At 46.2% G+C, this 14675-nt stretch overlaps 1 protein-coding gene across 10 annotated transcripts in view; it reads right to left on the bottom strand.

Annotated features, from left to right (window-relative positions):
• Nucleotides 1-14675, bottom strand: part of ZFX (zinc finger protein X-linked) — a 76702-nt gene that overhangs the window by 35475 nt on the left and 26552 nt on the right. Inside the window, exon 1 of one of the 10 annotated variants that reach the window (XM_045582340.1) lies at nucleotides 1789-1810. The exons of 1 other annotated variant lie outside the window; for it this stretch is intronic. The gene's annotated coding sequence lies outside the window, so the exon portion shown is untranslated. 8 more of the 10 variants (XM_045582331.1, XM_045582330.1, XM_045582332.1 and 5 more) reach the window with 8 other exon arrangements.

Genomic DNA, 14675 nt, shown 5'->3' with positions numbered 1-14675 from the left:
GCATCCCATTATGGAACCCTTCGGTAAGAAAATAAAACTTTCTGCCCTTTCCCTTTCTCCTTAAAAAAAAAGAAAGAAAAGAAAAAGAAAAAGAAAGTAAATACCACCAACAGATCGCGAATAGCTGAAATGCACCTTTTTCGAGCAAGGAATTTCCCCAAAAAAAGTTATTTCCGAAGAAACGAGCTCAAAAGACTCCTTCGAAGGCTATTCCTCCGTTTTCGTCCCGTGGAATTTTCACTTTTCCTCCCATTGGATAGGAGAGTGGTGAGAACTTCTTCCTAGCCAATTGGATCGCTACTGCTTTATTTAGACACCGGAGAAGGCAATGGTGGCTGGAAAACCGCATCGAGGGCGCCCTAACAGCCATGTATGACTTCGTGTGACTTACAAGAAAATGTCTGGGGGTGCCCCTGGCCGTAGGGAGCCCCGATATCTGGGCTGCCGCCGCCCCGATCGCCCTCGGGCGGCTAAGAAAGCGGGGAGAAGACGGCGGCGCTGGGAACGCCGAGGGAGGACACGTCCCCGGCGTCAGAGCGGCGGCGATGGCCGCCTGCGCAGCTCCGTCCAAACGCGGCGGAAGCCACAGCCCCTCGAGGGGCTGCGCGACGCAGGGCAGGAAGGTGGCGCTGCCGCCGAGCGCCAGGGGCCCATCATGGCGGCGAGGGCAATGGCCGCGGCGGGGAGCGAGCACACGCAGCCGCGCCCGGCCCCCAGGGCCCGTCACCGGAGCCGCCGCCGCCGCAGCCCGCCCTCGGCGCCCCCTCCCCCCGCTCCCGAGCTGTAGCGGAATTTTCTCTTCCGACACCGCCTTCAAGATGGCGGCTCCCCCTCCCGGCAACCCCTTCCGTCGTCCCCTGCAGCAGGCGCCGAGCCGCCGCCATCTTGTCCCCCGGCCCTCCCCCCCGGCCGATATTTACATAGCGAAAATCGGCCCGGGCGGCCTGCGGCCTTCACCTCACGCCTGCAGCCTTCGCCTCCCGGCCAGGCCTCACGGTCGCGCGATGCCCCGCGCCGGCCGCGCCGTCGACCCGCGGCCCCTCCACCGGCTCCCGGGCCCCCGGGCGACCCTCCCCCAACCCGCGGCCGTTCGCCGAGCGCGCGTCCGCCGCGGCTCGGGGCGGCCGGCTCCTCCCCGGGCCTAGCCGCGGCCTCCTCGGGCCTGGTCGGCGCCGCGCGCCACGCCGCCCGGCCCAGCGCCGAAGGGCGCCCCGAGGGCCGCCGACCAGGCCGGGAGCAGGCCGCCGCGCGCGCGCTAGGCCCCGCGGCCGCGGCGGCGCCCGGGACTCACCGGACGGGCGTGCGGGCGGCCGGCGACGGCGGCGGGGACTGCGGGCGGCCTTTCTCTGGAGCACTGGGCCGGGCTCCGGCTGGCGGGGCGGGCGGAGGGAGGGAGGAGGGGCCGAGCTCGGAGCTGACAAAAAGCGGCCCAGCTCCCCGGCACGGGCCCGCCGTCAGCACGTCACGTCACCGCCCGGGAGAGAGACCCAGGAAAATGCGGAAGGGGAGAGAGGCCCCCTCCTCCGCCCGCCGGGTCCCCCTGGAGCCCCGGGGCGGCGAAGCATCCGCCCCGCGGCCGGGAAGCCTAGTGGGCCTCGCTGCGACGGGGTCTCCGTGACAGCGCCCCCCTTCTGACCACCTCCTCCGCGCTCCCGCCCGCCGCCGCCACACACGCGCCGCCGCCGCCCCGGCTGGAAAGCCCGCGTGGGGCCCGGCCGCCCCCCGCCATGTCCTGTGGGCCGCGGCCACCCCCCGGGCCCTCCCCGGAGACACAGCGCCCGTCCTCACCCGTCCTGGCCCGGGCGCCCGCTCGAGTTGTTTGCAGGCCCTCAGACCCCCGCCCGCAGTAAATGTGTTTTCAGCCCCGTGGCTGGAGAAGATAAATTTAGCAACCCCCGCCGTCCCCCTGCTTTCGCTTTAAAAAAAAAAAAAAAAAAAAAATCGTTGAAATAAAATGAAAATAGGCTCGCCCGTCTTAAGTGGGGATGTGGGAAAGGGGAGGGGTAGGAAGGGGATCCTAAAGCAACGACGAAACCATTTGATTTAATTTTTTTAAAATAAGCATGCAGCCAGAGAGCCCAACTGATTTTATTCGTTTGCGGGAGTGGGGAAGAAAAACAAGGAAGAGGGTCGGTTACATTTGAAACGGGTTTCGCGCATTGCAGCGAACAGATTTTTTTTTAACGTATATTTTCTATATATATAAATCGGTGTTTCAGAGTGCGGGAGCCTATGAAATGGAAGTCTTGTGTAATTGTTTCATAAGATCAATTTTTTCACATTCTCCAATAAATACGGAGAGGGAGCAGAATTGGAAATGGGAGTGTTTTTTTTACAAACTTCCTGAAACAGCCTCTTAAAGTTTAAAAAGAAAACGGACTGGAGAGAAGGGGTGACATGTATTTGATTAAACAAAGCACTTATCAACCCCCAAAATGCGTATTTTGCTTTTTCATTCGTTTAAATGTTTAAGCTCTTTCCATACTAAACTTGGGACCCAAATTATGTTTGTAAAAGTTACACTTAAATGGTAAACTGTGGTTTTTAATCAGGATATCTGAAGTGCTTTATTTCTTCACTAAATGTTAGATAAAAACATTTTAAGCAGTTCCAAACACAAAAGTTTTAACACAAATAGCATATGTTGTGAAATCTCGTTTTAAATACAGAAGCCATATATTTTTAATTTCCTGGCATAACTTTTTAAAACTCCCAGAATGCAAGTCGTCCTTTCCCTCAGACATCTTACAAACCAAAGGTACAGAAAGAAGAAATCTCTGAGAATGTGCTGACTGGTAATTTTCCTTTCAAGACTTCAGCTTTGATTTTTTTCAAGCGGTTAAGTTTATTTTTAAAAAGATAAATGACAACATGTCTTCAGCATTTGTAGAAAACCCCCATCCGGCTATGATATAGACTCTGTTCGGAGAAAGGTAAATATAAGTGAGAAAAGAGAAATATCTTGTATACTCACACTAATATAATTTCAAAAAAAACTGATTACCAGCATTTAGATACTTTCCTTCCAAGCGCCTGTGTTTAATGCTATGGTATGTCAAGAACGGGGTCTCATCCATGCAACCGTAAGCAGCATGAACACAAAACCTAATGTCAGCCTTCCTATTCGTTCTTCCATAATTACCACCAAATACTTCTAAGCCCACCAGTACAAAGCTCTTAAGAGATTCAAGGAACACAAATGAAAAAAAAAAAAATTTCCTCAACTTAAAAGACCAGAAGTAGTTTCGGTATTGATACTTTTATAATAAAAGAGCCCTTTGCCATTATTTTCCATGCATAAACACTTTTATAGGAAACAAGAAAAGGAAAGCCTATTTCTATTAATTACATAAAATAAACTTTTATTGAAGTCCCAACAAAAATTCGCCCGTAGATGATTATGCAGGTGAAATCAACCATGCTTTTATTTTTCAAAAAAGGGGAAAGTAACTTCTACTTCAAATCCATTGTAAAGAACAGCGTATGATAAAAAGCATTTTACTAGAAATACCCTTCATATAAAATACTTATGATAAAGTGAACTCACAAAGGAAGTGTGAATGGCAGAGATCAGAAATCATTCTATGTTGCCCTGGCTGGCTAGCCCAGCTGTCCCAATATGCCAAGGTTGCATGTTCAATCCCCAGTCAGGGTACATGCAAGCATCAACCAATGGATGAATAAATAAGTGGAACAACAAATTGGTGTCTTCCTCTCTCTCTCAAAACAATAAAAAAATTAGAAATCGCCAAAACCGGTTTGGCTCAGTGGATAGAGCATCAGCCTGCGGACTGAAGGGTCCCGGGTTCGATTCAGGTCAAAGGCATGTACTTTGGTTGCGGGCACATCCCCAGTGCGGGGTGTGCAAGAGGCAGCTGATCAATGTTTCTAACTCTCTATCCCTCTCTCTTCCTCTCTGTGAAAAATCAATAAAATATATATATTTTTTTTTAATTAGAAATCATTTGATGTTATAATAAAATCAAAACATAGTTTTTGAGAATATTCACAATAGGGCATTGAGACACCTAACAACACTGAACGCATTTGGTAATTAATCACTGGGTGATTAACCTGACACCTTGCACTTAAAGGACTTCCTACAGCCTACTCGCTTTGATACTTTTGTTCACTGTTTTAGTATTAAGGACCTATAGGATTCTGGGCACAGGGAATAAAAAGATGTGGTACTTGGAGAAGTCTGAATAAGGAGGTTACCTATGGCAGAATAAAAACATTCTTAAGTCCTTCCATTTTCTCAAAACAAATCTGATTTAGGGAGATTGAGAGCGGAACATTTCACAGGTAGATACTGTGAATACAAAACAGATGATTACAAAGCAGTCAAGGGATTTTGGTTATGTGCCCAAATGTATTTGTTCCTTCAGAGCTGTTCATGTATATCAGATAGTTAAAAGCATCCACTCAAGGTTTTGACAATGTTTTAATAACTTAACTAAAAATTCCTGACATGTTTATAGGTCCTTGAGCCAGAAATAATACAAAGCCTTTCAATCATTTTTCCGGAGAAAGATTAGTCAGAAAAGAAGCTCTTAAAAAAAAGAAGGAAAAATACTGTTGATTTTTCACTTCACATCACTAACTGCTGGAAATCAAATAGAAAACAGTAAGTTATTGGTTTATGAGAAAATATAGACCTCGAATAACGTTGTGGTAATTATTTTATGTCCCAAATGTTAAAAAATACTTACTTTCCCTTAGGAAGGCTCTAATTTTATTGAACTAAGCACACCCTATAACAATTAACCATCTATCTGATACTTGATACTCAAGTCATCTTTTATGTACTTATCTTAACATGAACAAGTTGCATCTCGTTGCAATTCAGCAGGCTATAATTAATGCCAAAGTAAGAATTTTTAATTTGAGTTTTTAAGCCACACGCCCTCCCCAAGGGAAATCATTTTAAAATGAATAATGACTGACAATTAGATGATTTTCAAACAATATTTTATACACGAGTCATTAGTTGAATAAGACATTGTTGAATTCCTGAATATAAGTGAGAAAATAATGAGCATGCTGGGTGTCCAGATTGCTGCTTCTATGTACAATTTTCGACTAGAGGAACCACAGTTCTGAGACATGACTGATTCCTGAGCTGGAGTGGAAAAGTACAAGATAAACCAGGAATATCTCCTCATAACAGAAAGCTTACTAGGTGTCAAAAGGTGTCAGGAACCAGTTTACAGAGGTGCCCCTTTGCTAAAGATTAAAAAATTTAAATCTCAAAAGAATAATTGCTGCTGAAACCGGTTTGGCTCAGTGGATAGAGCATCGGCCTGCAGACTGAAGGGTCCTGGGTTCCATTCCGGTCAAGGGCGGGTGCCTTGGTTGCGGGCACATCCCCATTCAGGGGTGTGCAAGAGGCAGCTGATGGATGATTCTCTCATTGATGTTTCTGGCTCTCTATCCCTCTCTCTTCCTCTCTGTAAAAAAATCAATAAAATATACATTAAAAAACTAAAAAATAAAAAATAATTGCTATGAATTGAAATGCATCAAGTAGGTGGATGAGTTTGTAATAGCATTTTAAAAAATGATCAACTAGCCCTGGCTCGTGTGGCTCAGTTAGCTGGACATCCTCCTGTGCATTAAAGGGGGCTTCTTTGACTCCCCATTAGGGCACATGCCCAGGTTGCAGGCTCAGTCTCCATTAGGGGGTGGGCAGGAGGTAGCAGACTGATGTTTCGTTCTCCTGTCAATGTTTCTCTCTCCTTCGCCCTGCTTTTCTCTCTAAAAGCAAAAAACAAAAAAACAATAAAGATACATTTTTAGCAGAAACCAGTTTGGCTCAGTGGATAGAGCGTCAGTCTGCGGACTGAAGGGTTCCAGGTTCGATTCCAGTCAAGGGCATGTATCTTGGTTGCAGGCACATCCCCGGTGGGAGTTGTGTAGGAGGCAGCTGAGCTGTTTTTCTCTCACCGACGCTTCTAACTCTCTATTCCCTCTCCCTTCCTCCCTGTAAAAAATCAATAAAATATATGTTTTAAAAATATTTTTTTAGCCCAAACCAGCTTGGCTCAGTGGATAGAGCATCGGCCTGCGGACTGAAAGGTCCCGGGTTCGATTCGGGGCAAGGGCATGTAACTTGGTTGTGGACACATCCCCAGTGGGGGATGTGCAGGAGGCAGCTGATCGATGTTTCTCTATCATCGATGTTTCTAACTCTCTATCCCTCTCTCTTCCTCTCTGTAAAAACTCAATAAAATATATTTTTAAAAATATTTTTTAGAATGTGGTGATGGTTGCACAGCTTTGTGACTATACTAGAAACTAGGAAATTTTATGGCACGTAAATGATATCTTGTGTGTTGTTGTTTTTTGTTTTGTTTTGTTTTTAACGATCACCTTTGGAGAATGCTACAGAACCAACTCATTACTTTGAAAACTAATAAAGGGAAAGATCAGGCACTTACACTGTATGAACTGTCCACAGGTTAAACACATCGTTGATGAAGGGCATTTTCTTTTCATAGAAGTATTTCAAGGAATACAGGAAGACTTGCCAGAGTTAGACATCACCATTTTGCAGCCCCTAAGGAATCAATGGGCCTAGGCAACAGCCATCAGTGGCTGCGAAGCAGAGCGACAATAAGACATATGCCTCTTGATGGATACACACCACCCCTGATCCCATTGTCATTAGCTAGTTATCGATAATAGGAAAGGAGCAAAGGGGAAAGGCCAGGCATTAGAAGCATGTCATTTGGGCAGCTTTAGCAGGAAGTTGCAACTTTGCACTCCCCAGGGGACTGCAAGCCAATTCCCTGCAAAACAGTGGGGGAGGGGATCTAACGAAATGAAAGAGATGCATCCCCAGTAAAGTTGGGGTGACATAGAAGAGGTACTTGCCTGTCAATCACACCCGGGGACAGAGATGGTTGGCCAGAATGGGCTTGATGACTGCAAACATGCAAAAATTTGGGAATAGCCGAAAGCGGTTTGGCTCAGTGGATAGAGCATCGGCCTGCAGACAGAAGCGTCCCAGGTTCGATTCTGATCAAGGGCATGTGCCTTGGTTGCAGGCACATCCCCTGGGGGTGGGAGGGAGTGCAGGAGGCGGCTGATCGATGTTTCTTTCTCATAGATGTTTCTAGCTCTCTATCTAGCTTTTTATCCTCTGTAAAAAATCAATAAAATATATATTTTTTAAAAATTTGGGGAATACATAATACCCTAAACCACATGTGTCAAACACAAGGCCCGCGGGCCAAATCCGTCCCGCCAGGCCTTGCAATGTGGCCCGCACCGCGCTGTCATCACTGCACTCCGCTGCGTTTCCATCACAATGACAGTTTATGACTGTTCAGTAAACCATTCGGCCCGCGATTTAGGCTGGATTTTAGATTTTGGCCCCTTCTCTGATTGAGTTCGACACCCCTACAAAGGAGCTCTCTCCCTTGTTGCTTTCTTGTCATGCTTGACTATCGGCTTGTTGGACTCTTTTTTTGCTGCTGTTTTCTTGCATTCAGCCATAGGACCCAGGGCCATGCGGACCCCACATGCAACGGATTGATGGACTGCAGCGGGAAACCCAAGCTAAGCTGGCCTGATGCTGGCCTGGCCCCAGCTCCAACATGCAAAGGGAACTCTGAACACTGGCTCTGATTTTAGCTCTGCTGAAGCCCCTGCTACATGTCTATGGCTGGATTAAAGAAAATGGGACTCTGGAAAGCGAAGGATATGATTACACAGAAATAAAGCTTTCTGCTTTATCTCATCCTCCCCTGTGAGCGTCAGAAAACTCATTTTCTCTGGAGAGCACAAGAATTCCAACCCCACTAGCAACCAGGAGAGAGGAGGCCCCCTTCTATCCATGAGCACCACTAGCCAAAAAAGCCAAACCTGAACTTGATCACTAGCTCTAACTGCCAATTTACAGGAAATACAGGGGACATGGAACCATATTCATGAAACCACGGGGATGCAAACGACTATCGATACATCAAGATGGTGGGAAACTCTGGGACCTGGTTTCTTCAACAAACATAGGGGAAAAAATTGGAGGGGAAACCATAGATAAGAAAAGACTTAAAAGACACATCCATCAATTGCTGTATATGAAACCTATTTCAATCTTGATTCAAGCAAGTGTAAAAAAAATATGAGACAATTGAAGAAATGTGACCACTGAGTGGATTGTTGTCAACAATGACAAGATACATGTTGATATAAACAAATTCTTGTTAATTTGGTTTAGGTGTGATGATAGTGTGATTAGATCTTTAAGAGTACTTATATTTTAGAGATACATTATCAAACTATTTACAGATAAAAAAAAAGCTATCAGAGGTAGCCTTGGAAATAATATGAGTGAGGACAGAACAGGGGTTGACGGTGCAGTGGGTGGGAGATATAATTAAAATAAGACTGGCCAGCCGAAACCGGTTTGGCTCAGTGTCTAGAGCGTTGGTCTGTGGACTGAAGGGTCCTAGGTTCGATTCAGGTCAAGGGCATGTACATTGGTTGCAGGCACTTCCGTGTACATTGGTTGCAGGAGGCAGCTGGTCGATGTTTCCCTCTAATCGATGTTTCTAGCTTTCTAGCCCTCTCCCTTCCTCTTTGTTAAAAATCAATAAAATATATATTTTTTAAAATAAAATAAAATAAGACTGGCCATGAGCACACAATTGTTGAAGTTGGATGATGGACACCTGAGGGTTTGATGTATTATCCTCTTTGTGTGTATATTTTAATTTCTCTCTCCCTCTCTCTCTCTCTCTCTCTCTCTCTCTCTCTCTCTTACATTTTATTGAATTTAATGGGGTGACATTGGTTAATAAAATTATATAGGTTTAGGTGTACAATTCTATAGTACATCATCTATATATTACATTGTGTGTTGACCACCCTAAGTCAAGTCTCCTTCCATCACCATTTATCCCTCCATACCCCCTCCTAATTCCTCTCATTTCCCCCTCCTCCTGCTTTCCTTCTGATTGTATATTTGGAATTTTCCACCGCAAGTTTAAAAAACAAGCAACAATACAAAGACAAAAACACTTCCACTATCAAAGAATCTTTGGAGTGGGGCAAGCATTACGGATATTAGTTGCGCTTACTTTCTAAATCAATAAAACTAGACCACTTATGATTAAGAAAATTGCAGCGGTTTTCAAACTTGCAAGGGCACACCTTCCTAAAGATGCAGACTCCTGGGCCTCAGTTCCCAGAAATTCTGGTTTTTAGCAGATCTGTGATAAAGCTCAGGAATCTGCAATTTAACCAGCATTTCAGGTGAATACACAGACCGGTGGGCACATGCCAATGATACTATAAGAAATATTAGGCCGAAACCGGTTTGGCTCAGTGGATAGAGCGTTGGTCTGCGGACTGAAAGGTCCCAGGTTCGATTCCGGTCAAGGGCATGTACCTTGGTTGCAGGCACATCCCCAGTGGGGGCTGTGCAGGAGGCAGCTGATCTGTCTCTCTCATAGATGTTTCTAGCTCTCTCTCCCTCTCTCCCTTCCTCTCTGTAAAAAAAAATCAATAAAATATATATATTTTTTAAAAGAAATATTATTAATAGATTCTGGTAAACGCCTCTTTGCTCTTATTTGTAAGTTTTGCTTGCAGTATAAAGAAGTAAAATGGCTGGATATGGCACGTTTTCAAGATTACTCTCCAAAATTACTATCCTAATATAAATTCCCTCCAGCAGAAGAGAATTCCCAAGTCCCCATTCCATGGCCAACACTTGATGTGCTCATACTTTTTCCTTTTTGCCAAGAACATAAGTATCTTACAGAATGACCTTTCCGTTAGCAACATTTGTTAAAGCAGCTCTGGAGAGTTCTCCCACATTTTGAACAAAGAGCCCTTTTGAGCGATGTTTCATTATTGTAATTATTGTAATTATTCTAATTCAAATGACTTTTCGCCCCAAAATGGTTCAGTAAATATGCTCAAAGGAGCGACAACTACATATGACATTTTAAGGCAGAAATGTTCTCACCAGTAATCAGACATAATTCCTCTTCAGAGAATCTCAGATGGAATACATTTGAGTTGTGCTCTGTGTTTACATGAACCGCAAATGATTTTTACTTGTTTTTGCATTCAGGCATCAAGCAAATAGAAACAACCCGAATTGAGAGCAAAAACAGGAAGAAGCAGCTGGCAGAAATGTGGAAAGTTTCGCAATTCTCCAAAAGGTGAGACAAGCCAAGGACACAGCAGTAATCTGACTGAGTAAAATTGAGGTTTCTATAGAGTGGGAATTGTGCGTATGACTTCTAAGCGACCCAGCAATGGAACCCCCACTTTATGGTCATTATTCAGGAAAACTCACATGAAAATCAAGTGTCAGGGCGTTACATGATCTGGTCTGGTCAGTTTGGGAAGGTTTTCGTTTTTAAATATATTTTATTGATTTTTTTACGGAGAGGAAGGGAGCGGGATAGAGAGTTAGAAACATCTATGAGAAACATCGATCAGCTGCCTTCCAGCTGCCTTCTGCACACTCCCCAATGGGGAGGTGCCGCAACCAAGATACATGCCCCTGGCAGGAATTGAACCTGAATCGAACCTGGGACCCTTGAGTCCGAAGACCAACTTTTCATCCATTGAGCCAAACCAGTTGGGGCTGGGAAGGTTTTTGCTGGAGGGAGAGGGGGGAAGATTTTGGGAGAAAACCCCAAAAAATGGATTATGAAAAGGCTCAAAATGAGCCTGTGCTGTGGAGCAGAGTTTCTCAAACTACTGGGCCACAGTGTCCTGGGGACGTTTTGAAAAGGCTCCTGATGAGGACGGGGCCTGAGAGCCTGCATTTCCCACGAGCTCCAGGGCGCCGCGGAGGGAGCAGGGCTCTCTGGGGTCCTCACTCTGAAGTCTGTCACTGGGGAATCCTGCAGCGCAGACCCTGCCACTAGGAAGACAGTGGGCCAAGGACAAGGCGGGAACCCTTTGGGGCCGGACCTGTGGCAGCCAGTGGCTAGAGTCCTCCCGTGGGCACGGTGTGGCCCAGCAGCAACAGCTTGTGGCATGGATACTGCATCACCCACGTCCATGCCCCTGGGAACTGGTGCTCAGATGTGGAGGAGAAGGAGGAGAACGTGGACACGGGGACAATGATCAACAAATCACAGGTGCGTGATGTTCCTGGCCAAGACATACATGATGAAAGATGTTTTATTTTATTTTTTTAATGTTCATTTATTGGTGAGAGGGAGGAGAGAGAGAGGGAGGGAGGGAAAGAGGGAAGAAGAGAGAGAGGGAAGGAGGAAAGGAGAGGGAGGGAGGAAAGAACGGAGGGAGGGAGGGAGGGAAGAAGAGAGGGAGGGAGGGAGAGAGGGAAGGAAGGAGGGAGGGAAAGAAGGAAGGAGGGGGGAGGGAGAGAGGGAGGGAGAAAGACAGAGTGAGAGAGAGAGAGAGATTTGTTGTTCCACTTATTTATGCATTCACTGGTTGATCCTTGTATGTAACCTGACCAGGGATCAAACCAGCAACCTTGGCATATTGGAATGATGCTCTAACCAACTGAGCTAGCCGGCCAGGACATGAAAGATCTTTTAGGTTTTTCTGAGTTTAAGGGCGATCTCCATGTGTAGACTGAAGGAAGGAACTTGCCCCATTTCAGGGAGGATTATCTAATCTCACACACACACACATACACACACACGGCAATACGTTTTAGCTCCAAAAGCAAAGGGCCTGGGACCCTCAGGACAGGAGAAAACATCATTTGTTCTGCGCACTTGGTGCCCTGCGTGACTTCTCTCCTGTGGCCTTCATACATTCCAGACCAGGGTGGTGCTGGCCTTTAGGTGACCAGAGTCAGGAACTCCAGCTATGCTGTCCGGATCCCTTTGCTCTCCAGCTGCCTCACTCTCATTCCTCCCGGGGGCCCACGGGCTGCCTCCAGACGCCCCAGCAGCTCCTGCTCACTTATCAGAGCTCAGTGACACCAGGAGAGAGGGAGTCTGTCCTGGTTTCACCAGAGAAGTTCTCTTTTCTCCCTGTGCTCGCCCTGGGATCCATCACAGTGGCCAAGGGAACGGGGTGAGAGAACTGGCCAGGGGCTGCGGGTCCTGTGATTCGAAATCCCCCCAGAATGAAAAGGGCGGAGCGAGAAAAGTAAGCGAATCAAAGAGAAGCTTGGCCAACAAACGCCAAGGGCACACAAGTGGAGGGGGGTCTAGGAGTTGCCCCGCTGTGCAGATGCTGGCAGTAAGGTTAGAGGTGGAGACCCTTGCCCAAGGTCACACATCCATGTAAACTGAGGCGGTCAGAGTGCAAACCAAGGCAGTCCGACCAGCGTCCCTCCCCACTCTGCTCCCAGGCAGCAGAGGCCATTTGGGTTCCGACTCCTGCCACATCAGCTTTCAGAAGAAAGTGGAGCAACAGCTAGACATTTTTAGAGAAAAAGGTTGTAACCAAAGATCCGTACACTCTGCCAAACTGTCTTTCACAATGATAGCTAACAAATATTACACACACACACACACACACACACACCCCGTGTGACAGTTCTAAGAGGGACCTCTCACTACTACACCTGAGCTGGGGGAGGCGAGGATGGCTCCCGCTTCTGGAGTGACACATCTGTTTTACAGGAGGGGACCTGGGCAGGGGTCTTCGGCCTGGGTCTTCTCTTTTTTTTTTTTAATTTAAAAATATATTTTATTGATTTTTTACAGAGAGGAAGGGAGAGGGACAGAGAGTTAGAAACATGGATGAGAGAGAAACATCGATTCAGCTGCCTCCTGCACACCTCCCACTGGGGATGTGCCTGTAACCAAGGTACATGCCCTTGACGGGAATCGAACCCGGGACCCTTCAGTCCACAGGCCAACGCTCTATCCACTGAGCCAAACCAGTCAGGGCTTCTCTTGCTCCTCCTCCTGATTTTTAAATCCTCTGCCCTGTGAGCAAGCTGAAGCAGGGCGGATCAGGTGGGACCCAGTACCAACCTGAACTGTTGTCCTACTGGGGAGACTGGGCGGGGGAGGGAGCTCCAGTCCCCTCCCTGCATCTATCTGCCTGGATGAAGTTTGGGCAACACAGAGCTGATGTGAGATGAGAGATTATGCCAGCCTGCCCTTCCTGGAGTGAAGACTGGCAGCGGGAAGAAAAGGGAGCCCCGCCTTCTGGACTGAATTTTCCAGTGGAGCTTTCCTCACACTGAGCTGCGGAGTGGGAAGCAGTTCGCGGCTCAAATGCTACAGACGCCCACTGTTCTTACTAAAGTTGAAGCAGGAAATTTTCTTGAATGAATGTTTCTATTTGCTGTATGTCCTTGGGACAAATTCCAGAGAGTTTAAATGGTTGGTTTTTGGGTTTTTTTTTTAAAAAATAATTTTCACCAGCTAAATTGTTCTTTTACTGGGGAGAGTGTTAGTAGAGACTTGTCACCTCAACAATTCCCAGAGTCACCTCAACGTTTTGGAAGTCAGCTGCCTCCATCAGGTGTTTTCTTTTGAAAGTGAAAAATACATTTGCGCCCTGACCGGTTTGGCTCAGTGGATAGAGCAAGTCCAGCGGACTGAAGGGTCCCAGGTTCGATTCCGGTCAAGGGCATGTACCTTGGTTGTGGGCATATCCCCGGTATGGGGTGTGCAAGAGGCAGCTGATAGATGTTTCTAACTCTCTATCCCTCTCTCTTCCACTCTGTTAAAAATTTTAAAAATACATTTAGTAGCATTTTAAACTCATGATTCACACATATTCCATGTGTTTCAATCCACTGCAATTACTTTTATTGATGCTCAAATTATACCAACTGTGGCCAATGGGAATTTTAAAAAATATATATATATTTTATAGAGAGTAAGGTAGAGAGACAGAGAGCTAGAAACATCGATGAGAAAGAAATATCGACCAGCTGCCTCCTGCACACCTCCCACCGGGGATGTGCCCGCAACCAAGGTACATGCCCTTGACCGGAATGGAACCTGGAATCCTTCAGTCCGCAGACCGACGCTCTATCCAGTGAGCCAAACCGGCTTCGGAGAGTGGGAACTTTTTTAAGTTGGTGCCTGAGTCCTTCTGACATGGCCCCGACAGTTGTTCACAGCTTTCTTGCTATTAAAATGCTTGTGTGCATTCCCTCCCAGACACAGAGAAAGCTTTGGGAAAACTTAAAAGGCGCGCTTAGCAGTATCACAGAGTGTACATGTCTTCCAAAGAAAGGAGTTCGATAAAAGCAAACAGTCAAAAGGGAAAACAAACCAATTTTTAAAATCACCACGGATAAGACGTGGAAAGAACCAAAGTGTCCCTGCAATAGAGGACTGGATAAGTGAAATAAGTCAGTCAGCAAAAAAGCTAAGAACTCTATAATTTCACTCGTATGTGGGATATAAAACAGAAACTCGTGGACACAAACATAAATAAATAAACCACAAAATCTTTTCAATCATAAGAAATAAAAATGATAAGGAAACATTAAATATAGCATAGAAAATATGACATAACTAATTAAATGTATTTGTGATCATGAGAAGTAGAAATGGAATCTACTCCCCTATTAAAGATTAAGATTCACAAATTGGACTAAGAATTCAATCTTGCTATTTTGGACGTGGATGGACCCTAAAGAGTATTACGTTAAGTGAAATAAGTTGGACAGAGAAAGACAAATGCCATATGCTTTCACTTATATCTGGAACCCAACAAAACAAATGAACAAACTAAAGAGAAACAAACTCATA

The sequence above is a fragment of the Pipistrellus kuhlii genome, unplaced genomic scaffold (assembly GCF_014108245.1).
Source record: "Pipistrellus kuhlii isolate mPipKuh1 unplaced genomic scaffold, mPipKuh1.p scaffold_m20_p_16, whole genome shotgun sequence".
Taxonomy (NCBI): Eukaryota; Metazoa; Chordata; class Mammalia; order Chiroptera; family Vespertilionidae; genus Pipistrellus; species Pipistrellus kuhlii.
This window is presented reverse-complemented; position numbering and strand designations above follow the sequence as displayed.